The sequence below is a fragment of the Vespa mandarinia genome, unplaced genomic scaffold (assembly GCF_050613455.1).
Source record: "Vespa mandarinia isolate Hongniang unplaced genomic scaffold, ASM5061345v1 scaffold_61, whole genome shotgun sequence".
Lineage (NCBI taxonomy): Eukaryota > Metazoa > Arthropoda > Insecta > Hymenoptera > Vespidae > Vespa > Vespa mandarinia.
In genome coordinates this window covers 580,664-596,797 of record NW_028197195.1, presented here as the reverse complement: position 1 = coordinate 596,797, position 16,134 = coordinate 580,664, and the positions used below count along the sequence as shown (strand labels likewise).

The 16,134-nt window shown below is 37.4% G+C and overlaps 1 long non-coding RNA gene and 1 pseudogene across 1 annotated transcript; both read right to left on the bottom strand.

Moving 5' to 3' along the window:
* Nucleotides 1-245: 245 nt before the first annotated feature.
* Nucleotides 246-1,122, bottom strand: LOC146872053 (uncharacterized; annotated as a pseudogene).
* A 1,471-nt stretch (nt 1,123-2,593) lies between these two features.
* LOC146872052 (uncharacterized) lies at nt 2,594-15,860 on the bottom strand. The gene is made up of 3 exons (XR_014983696.1): nt 15,703-15,860; nt 15,467-15,610; nt 2,594-6,645 (listed from the first exon to the last, which is right to left on the bottom strand). It is a non-coding gene; the product is annotated as an uncharacterized LOC146872052 (long non-coding RNA).
* Between the last annotated feature and the right edge of the window lie 274 nt (nt 15,861-16,134).

Below are 16,134 nucleotides of genomic sequence, written 5' to 3'. Positions count from 1 at the left end.
TCAAAACACTAATTCGTTTCCACATTACCTATGTGATTTTTCTCCCAGCGATATTTTGTTATGATTTCCTCTTCAGGAGTCCACTTAACACTAAACCTACTGACATTTCATGTATACCAAATCCTACTCTGAGCGGTCAAATGACTGCTTCAAAAAAAATATTTATCTAAATATAGAAAAAGATTTTAGTCAATTGGATAGTAAATAAAATATTCTTTTTCTATTTAGAAAAGTTTTATTTACACTTATGCATTTTCAACACATTTTTTACAAATTACAGTATTTTGTATCGCACATTTTTCGCATAAGCATTTTTTACATTTTATACAGATTTTGTTAGTCTTATTGACTTTACAATATCTTATTTGACAAACTTTCCATCCAGATGAATTTGTAGCTGTATTTGATGAACATTCTTTGCTTAGCTGTCTCTCCTTTGGATATTCGGTTCCAAGCTCTTCTGCCAATTGAAATAAAAATTCTTGCCTGGATATTCCTCCATCCGTCGTTTCTTTGTATAAAATCCAGGCATTTATCTCGGCTAAATCTAAGATACTGAAAAATACCTGTACAGGACATTTTTGACATTTAGATTTTACACAATATTTTCTGGCTATTTGATCGGTTACATCTACACTGAATTTTGTGCTATTGTAAAATCTAATTATCTCTGGTATACGGATGTCACTTATCTCAATTTCAACGAATAAATACATTGAACTAAGTGTCAATACTTTTTTATTATTTTTAGTTTTTTAAATTGTAAGAATAAAATCTTTCGATTTTTATAATAATGTTGAGAAGCGTGTCTCACTATCCTTTTGCTTGTCTCGCTAAATTTGGTAGCTTCCTTTTTTTTCTGCGAATAGTTCCAACATGCGTAGTTTTTTTTGTTTGAAGTTTACTCGGTATTGACAAGCTTGTAAAAAAGTTGTCAGTATTTCTCACATGTCCCGTATATGGTTTTACTAATTTCAAAGTTACTAACTCTCCAAATTGAACCGACGATTCTCTCCCTTCCTCTTTTTTGTATATAAATATATATACACATATATATATATGTAAAGAAAGTATACTTTCTTCAGGTAGATTTGCCGCGCTTCTCATGGCCCGTCCTTCCATTGTCCTTTGTTATTTACAAATTCTTTTGTTATCTACAATGATAATAAATTTAGTAATTATTACAATAAAATTAAATAGAAACTTTCATTTATATATTATTGTTAAGTCAAGTCAATTAATTATAACAGAAGGCGAATAAATAGATTATTATTATTTTTGTTTGTAATTATAATATTGATTTATGCGTAAATAGGTATCGACTGAAACGATGGAGATCAAGATCCTCGATTCATTTTCCGAAAAATGAATTTATTTTATTGCGGTAAATCAAAGTAATGGGATTCTTAATACCATTTTTTTGTTGTCTTCATTCTATCCAAATTGTCTAACAAATTTCGTTTATAACATTCTGTTATCGAATATCATCATCATATTATAGATCTTTATCTTTATCTTATATCGTCGTGAATTCACTCATTATAAAGTAAATATCTTCGAAAAGTAATTCATTCAAAAAAATCGTATGAACAAATTGAAATTTTTTAATAAAGATCGCTACATATTATTCTTTCTCTCTCTTTTTCTGTTTTTTCTCTATTATCAATGTACTAAATATCAATATCTTAATATTACATCAATCAATATAAAACTCAATTGAGAAAATCAATTAATTATAAAAATTTATTTGGAAACAAATATATATATAAAAAAAATAAGAGAGAGAGAAAGAGGAAAAGAGAGATAGAGAAAGAATATAAATAAATAGTAAAAATAAATATTTAAATCGTCTCCTTCCAATCTTAACAACATATTGATATATTTCATCTATCATATATTTTGCTACGAAGACTTTTTTGTTTCTTATTAAAAGATAGTTTGTTCATCTATTCATAGAGCGGAAGAGGATGAGAGGGAGAGAGAGAGAGAAGATAGGTATGCCGATAAAAGTTATAAGAAGCAGCATACTTTACATTTCTTTTAAGCTCAACTTCACATATTTAGCTATGATATTAAATGATGTTTGCATACCTTTTTCTTTCTTTTTTATATTCTTTTATTCATTCTTTTCTTAAATTAGCCCTCTTACTATGTTCACAACTTTTCTATACCGTAACATAAACTCCTCTGTGTCAATCTACTCTTCTTGCCTTGGTTTTTGATGGGTAATGAGTAAACAGAAAGTATTATGATTCATTATTTAATATCTATAATTTTAACATAATAGAAACTTTCTGATACATAATTTTATATATATATTTACTTATTTCAATAAATATACGCTTCAATATATTGAATATAATGCTTATAATATAGGGATAGAGTGTTTCTGATCGCTTAATTAAAGGGTGATTGAAAGGGATTAACTTTATATCATGTTTTTTTCTATCATGAATATATATAAATATATATATTGAAATACATACACACATATATATATATATATACATTTAAAATAATATATCAATATTATTAACAGTACTCATATGATTTTTCATATTGGAAAGATGGGTTGGATTGGGGATAGGAGGACCGGGTTGGACTAGGAGATGGGGGAAATGAAGTTGAGTGGTTTCATTTCTCCCAATCAAACTTATTTTTCTTTTCCATATACGTAACAATGTGTATATATGTATATTATAAGTATGTGCGTTCTATTTATGTATATGTATTTTTTTTTTGTGAGCAGCGAAAATTGCGAACGATATTTTTCTCAAGTCTCCTTTCATTCTTCAAAGAAAATGAAAAAATAAAGATAGCAAAAGATAAAGAAATAGAACAACGATCTTCAAATAAAATATCGAACAAGAAGAAGAAAATAAAGAGAAAGAATAGTACGTAAGGAAGTAATCAAGTAGTTTCCCGGGCTTTTAGTCGAATTGTTTTTACCAACTGATTAGATGATCCAACTGAACACGTGAATAACCACGCGTTTCATACGATAACAGAATTCTCTCGAATATTCAACGAACTTTTGACACTCTATCTTCTGAACTAAATAAATTTGTTCCATCAAGATACACACTTAATTATCAATCCTGGGAATAATACTCCTATGATAAATATAGATGTCAAAGTTACAATCCAATCGCTAGATCAAAATTCACATTGATTAACTTCCGAAAGCCTATTAAAGTGCTAACGACCGACCAAACAACATCATCCTATTAATGTGCAAAATACTGTCCAATCAGCGAGCTGCAATAAGCAAATACGCAACTGTCCAACCGATGTATTCCCAAGATACCGATAATTAACCGATTATTTAGTTTTGATTATTTTTCAGTTTGATTATTAATGTTCTTCAATAGTGCTAAAGATTAGCCAATTACGAAGATCGTAAAAGAACACATATATTTGAATTAATTGTAAGAACAGATACAAAAAACTGAATAATTATAAGTGTTCTCTTCGTTATATCAATTATCTTACATATTCCTTTACTTAATATTTAAACTTTTAAACTAATTCCTGATAATTTTACTATACCAGGACCAATAGCAGAGTACCTGAAGTGCATTGCTAACACCGTGACGCCGACCGGAAACCTTGTCTACCTCAACGTGTCTGATGCGGGCGTACCGCAACCGCCAATTGAAAAGGGCACATAGCTTATCTTTTTTGTCCGATATACCTACTTTGATTACGTTACTAGTTCGCCCCGGAATGCTTACCTCCTTCTGTTTGACGAAAAGTATAGTCATTTCATGCCTTTCTACGTGTTCTTTAATATAATTGTTCTTTGTAGCATCTTTAATGAAGTCGGATCCGATCATGCCGCCATGTGGGATAGGGAAGGAGTTGGGTACAACGTGGAATTTTACGGGTTATTCGTAAATGTCGACAGTGCAAGCACCGTACGTAGATACTGTTTCTTTTGTAATTCGGTTTAATTTGATTTTGTTTGATTAACTATACATTAAATAATCGTCAGCAATACCGATTTTTAGTATATTAGGCTCTGATCCCGTGTCGACTAAGAATTCTATTTTTCCTTTCAGGTCTGTTGAAGTGATGACGACAGAAGGCGAACTCGGATCTCAATTTAGTCGGACTGTGCGGATGTAGTTGGTTCGTCCGTTCTTACTGTCATTATTTGACGCATTTGTGCGTTAACGCCCGAAGTAGTGTCTCTAGACGGAGGGTGACTGGCGTTCTTGCCACTTCTTCTTGAGACATTCATCAATTGTATGTCAGTAGTTTTTGCAATACCGACATTCTTTTGGATAATTTGAATTTGTTGAGGTAGGAGAAAGGGAAGGTCCTACAGCAGGTGGAGTATAAGGTAGTCGAGGAGAGGGAGGAGTATGATATGTTCTATGGGTAGGAGCTTGGTTACGCTTTTGCTTTTTGCGCATTTTTATATCATTTATCGCGAGTATGTCCTATCTTTTTGCAATATGTACAGATTTCGGGTGAAACGCCAGTCTGTATTATTCGTGTGCTAGCTCCTCTTGATTTTCGCGATTCATGATAATAAAAATCAGCTGGTCTCTCGCGGTTGTTTCTTTGTTGTCATGACTTTGCGGCCTTTCTTCTCTTCCATTTGTATTGCATCGTAAAATTTAAATCTATTGCCTTATTGCAAGCGTCGGTAAGGTCTCTGCATTGGCTAGGCGATAAGAATGGGAAGAACACAATTGGTGCAAAAGCTGTGAAGAGCAAGTTCATCTTTTTCGCATTTTTTCGCGTCGGACGCTTCTTCCCAGTATCCTTCTTCGTCCATGAGCGCTTCATGGAGTTCTCTTACTCTGCCGATATACACTATCATTGGTTCGTTTTCTCGCAATAAAATATTTCGAAGTTCTGATCTGCAAAATTCCTACGAATAAAGCGTTCCTAACATTGGCCTAATTCGATTACATGATGAGTTCATGGTTTTAAGTTCGCGTTCTTCAATCGCGCGATACACTGAGTCGTGTAACATTCGTATCGCGGCTTTTGTGAAAAGGTCTTCCGGGTAATCCGATATCATTTATCGCACTCTTTTACATGCTTTTATGAACGAGGAGAGAGGCATATTTCTCCCGTCAAAACGCGGTATCATCCTCGTTAGTTGAGTGGTCGTTAAAAGTAGAGCGGCTCTCGTTCCTTATGGTGAGTATTTCCTGCGTCATAAACGCTATAGGATCCATTTCTAATTTCGCGATAGACGCGCGTACGGTCTCACGCCTTAGCACTTCTTCGCGGTCGCGAATGGCCTGCTCGCGTGCAGGTATTTGAGATTCCAAATGAAGCAATTTCCTATAAACGTCCACCATTTCCCGCTCAGTGTGTCTAGAATTACGCATTTCCATTCTCTCGATGGGTGTGTTGGAATGAGTCGCTTTATCGGGTGACATGCCATATTAATCGCGTCTCCCACCGTTATTACCTATTTGTGTTACGTTTCACTCAGTACGGGCCTCAAAAATATATGTAAGTTCTAGATTTACCTGAGGAGCTCCGGCTTTCGTGAGATTTGTGCCGTTACCAGCTATGCGCAGTTCGTGACACGGGATAGACACCTATACGAACAGTCTTCCGATGCGATGACTTCTTCAGTGTTCAACATTGACAGGTGGTAGACCATGATGAATCTCTAAGCTGCCTTTTGTCCGATGATCGGACAGTGATAAGTTACTCGGGCTTCTGATCTTCTCTTCCACTGAGTTGAATACGAGGCGATAAGGAGCTGCCTCGCGTGGGTGATATCCGTTGGAAGAATTCCTGTGTGGGTGATACTCGTTGGAAGAATTCTGCTGTGAGAAGTCTGCTGTGTGGGTGATATCCGTTGGAAGAATTCCCAAATCCGTGTAATGACGAACCGGATCGTAAAACGACGCGAATATCCGGCATTAGTGATACTTCCTACCACCACGTCGTGTTCTCGGCATAAAGGAAGTTATGATATGGGAATGCAGAATAATAACTCGTGCGATTCGTACGCACCTCTAGTTATTATATAAAGGATGTGATTACAAAAACACTTGAGATTCGTACGCACCTCTAGTTATCGGGTGATGTATGTGGTTACGATAAGTCGTTCGTTTCGTACGCACTTCTAGTTATCCGGTAATGGATGATATTACTCTTGCACGTGCAATTCGTACACACTTTTAGCAAAGAATAACCAAGGTGAAGGATTCACGTTTATAGAATGGTAGCCCTATTTGCTCCGAACTTGTCGACTGCGTAGTAGAAAGACCTTGAGACTCGCGAGAGAATTTAATGAATATAGCTTAGAATTACGCGAGGTTGCCTGGGAAGCGCAGCTGGAGTTATATGAACAAATACTGATTTAAACCTAAATATTTTATTAATAATTTCACAATATTTGTCAAGTGTCAGTGTACAATTAGAAAACAAATATCGAGACGACGCGTATAGTAGCCACGTAGTGTATCCCAAGAACAAAGTATCAAGATAACCAAGTGAAGCAGTTGAACGACCGAACAATATAACCATATGAACGATTGATCAAAATACCCAAAGAGACGTGGCGTGTAGTTGTTTATAAATTCGACTGGACTGTGGTAGGCGCCTCGAAGTGACGTCATAGTGGGGATGACGCTGCCGTGAGTCATGGTGGGGATTACGCTGCATCTATCAATAGAGTTTGGAAAAATCCTTTTAACGTCTGGAAAACACTTGCATCATCTGTTTCGCAGGTTCCTTCGTCCCTTTCTGCCTTTTCCAGAATTTATAATAACGTTAGTTTGTATTACTAGGTACTTGAGCACCTTTACATTGGGCTCAAATGTGTCATATAATTGTGTTAGTTTCTAACAAATGCAAATAATGTTCTTAACTTATACGTTTTTTTGTAGTAATAAGCGAGAGTTGAAAAAATATAATATAATGCGTAATACGTAAGGTGGCCTCATTTACTTCCTATACTTAATGATCTAAGAATAATGTTATTTGCAGGTATTAAAATTCTAAGTATGAAAAGGGATGTAACATATCGCTATCAATCATTATTTTCAGAAAACCTACAAAATAGAACCGAGTTCCTACTAAATTACTCCATGCACACAGTATTCAAGCGAGGCTAGCCTGCTTTAAGAACTCTAATTTGTTCAAAGTAAACGTACCGACCCATTTCGACACTCACTGAGGAGCACCGCGAGGGGATATTAGTCGGACCGCTCCAAAGAGCTAAGCCCACCGATAGAGCGTCCCACAACATGCCAGTAAACATCGCGAGCGGTGAACTGACAATGTGAAACACAGATTCAGCTACGAGCTTTTTTACCGCAACAACTTTAATATACGCTATTGGAGCTGGACTTATCGCGGCTGCTGGCACCGGAATTGCCCTCCAATGGATCCTCGTTAAAGGATTTAAAGTGTATTCATTTCGATCACGGGGCCTCGGAATACTATCGCTTTTACATATTTTATCAAAGAGAAGACTACCCTTTCTTAAAAGTTCGCTTCTCGTTGTTAACACTTATTAAGAGAGATTGGGCCTGAGACTTTATATTATATTATGTTGTTATGGCCTCAATCTCATTCCGACCTTTGACTGAATTATTATTGGAACGTTGCGATTTTATGCTGAATACGGACAATCGTGGTGTAGACAGCGTTAACTGAATCACCCCCGAAAAGTTTGCCTTCACCGGTTCAAACAATTCGGTATTTGAAGTTCGGATCTGATGGCTTTTCAGTGCAAAGACTACAGATTGAATCTCTACTCCGTGTGCGCTTAGAGTATATAAAGAAGTTAATTTTGTCGCTCGGAATCGAGAGAGTTGATGATCAGTAAGTAGCCGTGATTTTCTGTACATTTCTTTTATCAAAGACAAACCAATGAACTATCTAACGCCGAAGCGCGTACCATATAAGAGCCATTCGGTCAAAGACATCGATTCGTGTAATGCTGTAATGTATATTATACTTTCTCAAGCACGATTCGAGCAAGCTGAAACGTGCGCACTCTCAAAAATACCGATTATGCGGCCGAGTGGTCGGCGACACACAGTGAAATACATGGAGTCTTATGGGAACGGACAACCGGATAAAAATCTAACCTCTTCCCGCCAAAAAACTTAGTCCCTGGAGTATCGAACGCATTAGCTTCCAATTATAAATTAAAGAGAGCATCCCCTTTCGATTCTGCCGAGTAACGGCGACGGTAATTAAACATTGCAAAAACATCAAGACATGATAGAACTCCGTTTCTGGAACGATTTACCGTCACAGTTCAATGACTTTCGACTAATTCTCCCATTCGTATAAGTTTACAATAAGAAACGGTTTCGTAATTCTCTCTAATATACGACCCTTTCGTATAAGTTTTATATTCATCATAATATTTCCGAATAATTGTTCCATCCTCTTAGTACTGAGAATGTCCTTTTAATAGATTCAATCGTTCGTTAAGTCGTATAGCATTTTTGAAACTTACGCTTGAATCGTCCATTTTAGACGAATCGAGCATTTTGGTCGAATCATGCGCTTCAATCAAATCGAGCATTTTGGTCGAATCATGCGCTTCAATCGAATCGTGCACTTTGGGTGAATCGTACATTTTGATCGGACTGAGAATTTAGGACGAATCGCCAATTTTGGGTAATTCGTGCAAGCCGACGAATATGTTTCCTTATATGTAACGATTATCCGTCAGAGTGGTCGGAGACGCTGAACAAAATACACGGCGTCTTATGGGAAAAAATTTCCAAACGAATTGACCAATTTAAAAAATATTTTCTATCGAGCCCCTATACGTTTCTAGACGTTTCTTCTCGTTTCATCACGCTTTTGTTAACAAAATTCATATAGAAAAATGAAAATTATAAATAATATTGCTAATTAAATATATATTATTAAGCATAAACCATTTGTTTTAGAAATCGAGTTTTTTAATAAAAAGGTTAATACGTATTTAATTAAGTAATCCTTTGTTATAACATTGTCCTTTTTACCATCCTTAATTAACAAATGAATAAAAATGTCAGTTCTGTAAATATTTCGTAATAAATTGTTGGAAGGGCTTTATTTAACGTTCCTTCATCGATACGACCCGCGTTTATTGTTTATTTTTTATTAAATTACAAAAACAATTGTTATTAACCCTTTCAGCGGTGAGTTGCCCGACCTAAAGCGTGCGCCGTGGACTGCCCACTCCGTACAAAAAAGACTGAATTGCAAGGTATATTGATTGTAACTGAAGTAAATTATGTGGTGACTTCAAAAGCCTTAATAACCATTTATTTCATTAAGCAACATAACCAATATAACAGTATTAAATTATATATTATATATTAAATTATATATAATAGTATTAAAATATATATTGTAAATTGAAAATTTAATAATTTTGTGTAGTATGGTAAATCTCAAAACAGGGTTCGATACACAAGCCAATGTTACATTTTGTGCATTCGTAACGCGAGTCAGTTCTGCGATAATTTTTAGTGCAAACAGCGCATCTGTGTTGTGAAAAATATTTTTTATTTTCTTTAGTTACGCAGGATGTAGGGAAATGCCTCTCCGTTAACCGAAATGAAAGGTCGTCCGAATGAACTCTTTCTCCTTTAGCTTCTACTCTATGTGGTTGGTATTCTCTCAATATGTCTTTTATAAGAAGATTAAAGTTTTCAAATGTGTTAGTTTTTTTATTAGCAATTTTATATAGGATATGTGCATTATATATAGAAAGGTCTAAGAGGTGGAAAAAATATTTTTTATACCATTTTGTGCTTTTTCGCACGCAGTGAAGTGAATTCAAAATCATATCAATTTTATCAACTGCGCCCATCAAGGCATTGTAGTCTGCTACACAGTTTAGTTTTCGAGTTGGTTTCCCAATTTAATAATTAAGTTTTGTTGTTTCAACGAAATCATCACAATATGAGGTGGACAGCATCCACACGTCTTTTTTATCGCGCCACTTTAACGCTAATAGATTGTGTGTTGATCTATTTGTACATTCTCCGCTTTTTAATTTTTCTTTCATTTTAGGCATATCTTTCCTACTTTTTCTCACAGTTCCAAAAGCATTGGTTTTTTCCTTTTCGTGTAGTAGATTGTATAAGTGCGGACTCGTATACCAGTTGTCTGATAAATATATGCCCTTTTCCTACGTATGATTTCAGAAGTGTCAAAGTAATGTTTCCAGATTGCCCAATTGATGATAATTCCTCAGTGATATCAGTATTTTTTCCAGAATAAATTATGAAGTATATAGCCGGTTTTGCAATCACAAATAACAAAGGATTTAATACCAAACCTACTCCATTTTGTCGGAATATATTGCTTGAAGAATAATCTTCCTTCATAAAGTAAAAGACTTTCGTCTATGCATAAATATTCATATGGATAAAATGATTTAGAAAATGCGTTTTTAAGTTCAGTAACTACCGGTCTTATTTTTATTAACGGATCATGCGAGCTATTATTATTGTCATCATTAAAGTGTAACATTTTTAACAATGATTCATATCTAATTCTGCTCATTAGTTTGGAAAAAATGTCAGTTTTTATAACTTTATCAGTAGACCAATATTCACTTATAGATGTTTTTTTCACTCTGGAAATTAGCATTGTAATGGCAATAAATAAATATATTTCCGAAGGTGAAGTATCTGTCCAGGTATTTACGCGTGAATTAACTGCGTATATTTTAGTTTGCACTACATTTTTATAGTAATTATTTGTTTTCTCGTAGATAGCAGTAATTAATTCTTCCGAGAAAAATACCTTAAACGCATTCAAAGCAGTGGATTTTTTCGATAAGTGTACCCTTAACCCCGAATTTGATTCATCAAAATTATATAATTTTTGTACAAAATTTTTCTTAGACCATACAAAGTTTTTTTCCGTATCATTAGATGTCGACTTATTATTCTCATCATGTAGACCTTCATCCTCTTCAGAAGATGAACTAAATATTTGAACTCGTCTTCTCCTTTGCTTATACAATGAAATGGTCTCTTCGGTTTCCGAAGCTACAAAAGAAGGTTTGATTATGTTCGTTCTAACATCCAACCTATTGTACTGATATTTACCGCTTGTGTCACTTGTTATATTTCTCGTCGAAATCCGAAGACGAATTCCTCATCTTTTTTTTTTCAAATGTTTTAATTTCAAGTGTTACAATGTCATGTTCACAGGCCATGTCAATACCACTGTTACTAATGCTCTCAAACTCATTCTCGGACATTTTAGAGGTAATTGAAAATGAAGTTTTAAAAAGCAAAAAAAAGATTTTCAGAAAGTAGCAGTATTGATAACCTCAAAATTGGCAGCGATATGTTAACTAATGCGCAATGAATGCACACACAAATTTAATGATCAATATTGATAAACGATTGCATAAAAGTACATTTAAACGCTTATTGACTTTTTTATATTTATATCTTTATATCTTTTTTATATTTATACAGACCATTTACATTTATACTACCAGTCATATATATCTGTAAGTACCTGTCACATATGCGTTCATAATCTAAACCGAATGGTTGTGTGAGAACGCATATATGGGTTTGTAGCGAAAATCGAATGGTTGTGTGAGGACGCATATATGGGTTCATAGCGCTGAAAGGGTTAAAAATTCATCGGCGAAAACGATGTTTTTGTCCTCTCAATCAAATGAAATGACGTAGTGTCAAATGAAAGAACGATATCGTGATGTGTAACGTTCTCGTTGTTCACCTTAATTAACAAATGGATAAAACGTGCAGTTATGTAGATTTTCCGAAACAAATCGGTGGATAGGCTTTATTTAACGTTTCTTCGTCGATACGATACGCGTCTAACGTTAATTTGCGAAAACAAATGTTTTAAACAATTTATCGACGAAAACGACATTTTAGTACAAAATTTGTTCCTGGTAAATTTAAAATGGGTAAATAGACGCCCAAAAGAATATAAAGGGTCGATTGATTATGTTTCTTGACGGGAAACTTTTGAGCGATTCAATTGCAAGATTTTTCCCAAAATACGCCGTGTATTTCGTCCAGCGTCGCCAACCACTAGGCTGCTTAATTGGTATATATATAGGAGAGCATCTCGGTCGGCTTGCATGATTCGACCAAATGCATGGATGATCCGAGAAACATGATACGACGAAAACGCACGATTCCTTGACACCCGTTCCGTTGGATAGGGTAGGAATGATAGGATAGCAAATTTTAGGTAGAGTGTTGGGTTGTAGTGGAAAAAAGGAGATGCATGCGAGCGTCCCCGACCCTATCCTGTTCGAGAATGAATAAACTTGAGAAAATTACGGGCACCCATCCCCATCACGACAATTCCGACTATCACAGTTGAACAGGATTCATAACCCTTAATGAGGAAGGTTTCTTTACAAAATTCCACGAAGAGGTAAAATGCCTCGGCCGTGAAAACAAGATGTCTCGCTACTTCTGGCCAACTGCTTTCGCGGAGAATTTCTTCCAAAGCAACTCTCTGTGGTTCGAAAACCGGATATTCGATGATATGATGCGATGTTGATGACCGGGAATAAAGTAAATATCGTCTTTCCTTTGGAGTAATCCTCCCATCTCGACTGCCAAATCGCAAAGATTTCCTCGTCGACCTTTTTTGCTAACGCGCGCGATAAGCTTCATGTCTTCCAATTTTCGATTTGCCTTTTCGATGTTCCTGTTCTTTCTAAAGTTGTTTAATCTCTTCCGTTTGTATAACTGGAGGTCAATCGGAAACTCCCCTGCAACGACGCAGAGAGATTCCGTTGCGATTGTGCGATACGCGGATGTTACTGAGATAAGTGCCAACCGTTGAGTCGTAACGTCCTGAGATCCCTCTCCGTGCAGAGATCGGACCATCCTACTGCAATGTACGTAACCGTAGGAATAAACACGCAGCGATAAATTGCTCAGAGTGTGCAGTGACGAAGTCCCCATTTACTAGCAGCTAGTCTACCTAGCTTTGCGAGCAGTGGGCCGACTTTGTCGTTTAGGTAACTGCAATTTGTCAACACCCCTAACTCTTTGTCGATTGTATCCCAAGATATCTTACGAAATTTCTAAATTTTACACTATTATTCCCTATCCTTATAGTAGAAGGACTACTAGCTGGGTCCGTTTCTTTCGCTGTCTTCCGTTTCCTATACGGACGCGGTCATCCCTTTCTACCGATGGATTTCCCTTTCACCCAGTCACTTCTAAGAACGATCGCTTCGGTTTTACGCTCGAAGATCGACAATTTCGCTGACGAGCATCATCCGGTTATCTACCACGCAGTAACGTTTCTTTTCGAGTACCTTTCACGAATCTCCATCTACAATAACGAGTAGATTGTACGCGTACGCAATCACGTTGACTTCTCGCAAGGATTCCTCCAGTATTCTCAGAAGCTGGTTGAACATGAGATTCCAGAAAGAAAGAGCAAGGACCGATCATTGAGGGCATTTCCTCGAGACATACTTTGAAACCTCATAGTTTCCCAGAGCGATGTTAACCTTACGATCCGTGAAGTAGCTTGCCATCACATTAAAGCCGTTTCTCGGACAGTTTCGATCTTGAACTGCCTTGAGAACTGGAGGTCCCCATACGTTGTCAAAAGCTCCTATGAGCAACAATGCGACGACATATCTCCGTGAAGAGGCAGCATCTTCACGATAGCATATTCCGTTGGGCGTCTCTGGACGAAACCAAACTACTTGTCCGAAATTTTACCCGTCGCGAGGAAGGTTTTAGTAAGATACACTTTCAGCAACCTTTCCAAAACCTTCTTTATTACGGAGAGAAGTCAAATCGGTCGGTATGACTTGGGATCTACCGCATCTTTATTGTGACTCTTCAAGTGCTCTTAAGGAGCCCTCTTCCCAAATAGAAGGGAAGATGTCCCATCGGAGGTAAAAAGATTCACAAAGTGAGTCGAAATAACAGCGAATGCACTTTTGAGCACACACTTCGATCAGATCCGGTCCCGTGTCTTTACGGTTTTTAAGGGACCCTATGACCCGCGCGAGCTCTTCCTCCGCTAAGAGAGGGATATCCGCAGTTTCGGGAGCGTAACACGAAATGTCTTGTATAGTCCGTTGTTTTGGTGTATCATCGGATACGCAGTTGTCCGGTACGTGCGTATTAAGAACTTTTGCCGCATCTTGAACGTTGATGGTCTTCACGCCGTATAGTTTAAGGGTGTTTATAACTATTTCGACCTAAAATTTATTCGTCTGTTGGGTATATATATTGCCCCACGGTTCCGCGTTGACTTGTTGCGAGACGAATTTTGTTGTGTTACCTACTTTAACCCGTCGTATCTCATTACTGTAGGCCCACAAGAAAGAACGATATTTCCGCATTAACTCACGGCCTGACTAATCATCTATTTCCCGTTGGAACGCGCGTCTTAATCGAGCTACTGCTTTTTTTGGTTTGTTAATGCTAATGACTATCATGAATTTGACTTCCGGTGAGCCTTTTTGCGAGGCATAGATTCGGAGCATGCTACTTGGAGAACACTTGTGAGCACTTTGGCTCGTGTCTCCACTTCTGAAGCCGATCTTAAACTGCTTCTCTCTAGCTTTGCTGCGGCGAGGGAGAACGTGCGCTCGGAGTACTGCGAGACAACGTAGAAGGAGGAGCCGTGTTCTTGCACTTCTGCACAGACGCAGTGCGGAGTGCTAAGATGCGAGATGAACAATAACTCGATATTTGGGTTGGTCGCCGCAACCGCCGACCAAGGTCTTTCCTCGCGGATGGCCGCAATTCTCGTTCCGTTACCTAGACCTATGATTTCAAAACCTAGCCCTTGTTTTTGGACGTACGGCTCTTGCAAAAGCAGTATATCCATGTGCTTATGACTGATTAGTTCACGAACCTCGCCCGTTAACGTTCTAGAGCGTCCAATATTCAATTGCAGTAACCGGATTCTTGAAAACGCAGAAATTACGGGACGGAAAGGGCTCTTGACCGAAATCGTTTCGTTACCGTTGGTATTTTTGCGGGGTTCAACGAAGGAAACCCGCTATGCTTTATGCTGTTGAACCACGTTTATCACATCGGTGGTTTTAAGCGTTGCATATGTAGAGTCCGCTTCAAGAATTCCCGATGGAGCATCGTTTATTTCAAAGCACGTTTCAGGTGATTCCCGATGAGTTTCTACGCAGTCTCGTTAGATGATCGGAGGTAGGAGAGTCTTGTCATGCACTCCGTATGCGCGGTTATCGCGAGAGTTGTCATTATCATTGTGAATTGAGGCATGCGTACGTTCCTTTCCAAGAAAGTTTAGCAAGGGATGCATGCGGGTGTATGCTCGTGTTCGCGATCGTGAGCTTGTCAATTCGTAACCTAGATTTTATTTAATCTGTTTTCTATCCGAATTTGAAGGACTTATCACGGCAGCTCTGGCGCTGTGTTTCCCTAATCTAATCGCAGTCGGTTTAGTGTTCGCAGTTTTTGTTTGCGCGGCCTTAAAAGATGGCTTCGGCAAACTTCTATCGCACCTTCCCAAAACGACTACAGCCGCACGAAGACTGGCTACCACCTGATCCAGTCCGGATTGTGCGGGGCTAGGAACGCAACGGGAGATTGCCTGTTGAGTGGCCTCAAATGACGAGCGCGAACACACACGGCAGGTTGCTGCGTTCCTACGACACCCAACGCCGCAAGTGCATTTACTCGTCACCTTTGGGATCGCGCTAGATGAGTTGAAAATAGTTATTCAGGAACATCTCCTCACCACGCTGACCGTCCCTGGGAAAGCCTCCTCCCGAAGATCCGAGCGGGAGGCTAGTTTACCTCCGGAATATTTTTCCCCACGAGCAACTATCATGGAATTTAAAGGGCAATTCCTTTATTATACCTAAGGAAAGAAGATGCCAAAAGAAATCTTTAAGCTGAAAAGGAAACACCTGAAAGAAAAAACACAATGAGTTAGAAAAGGGAGAATAAGATACGTAAATAAAACAGAGAAATGGAACAAATGGAATGGAAAAAAAAATGAAACGAAAGAAGGTAATACAAAAAAAAATAAAACGGAAGAAATAAAACAAAGAAATAAGACGGTGGGTGTGAAGCAAGGAGATAAAACGAAGGAAATATAGCGAGAAGAATAAAACGAAAGAAATAAGCGAAAGAAGTACAACAAAAGGACAATAAGAAGGAATTTATT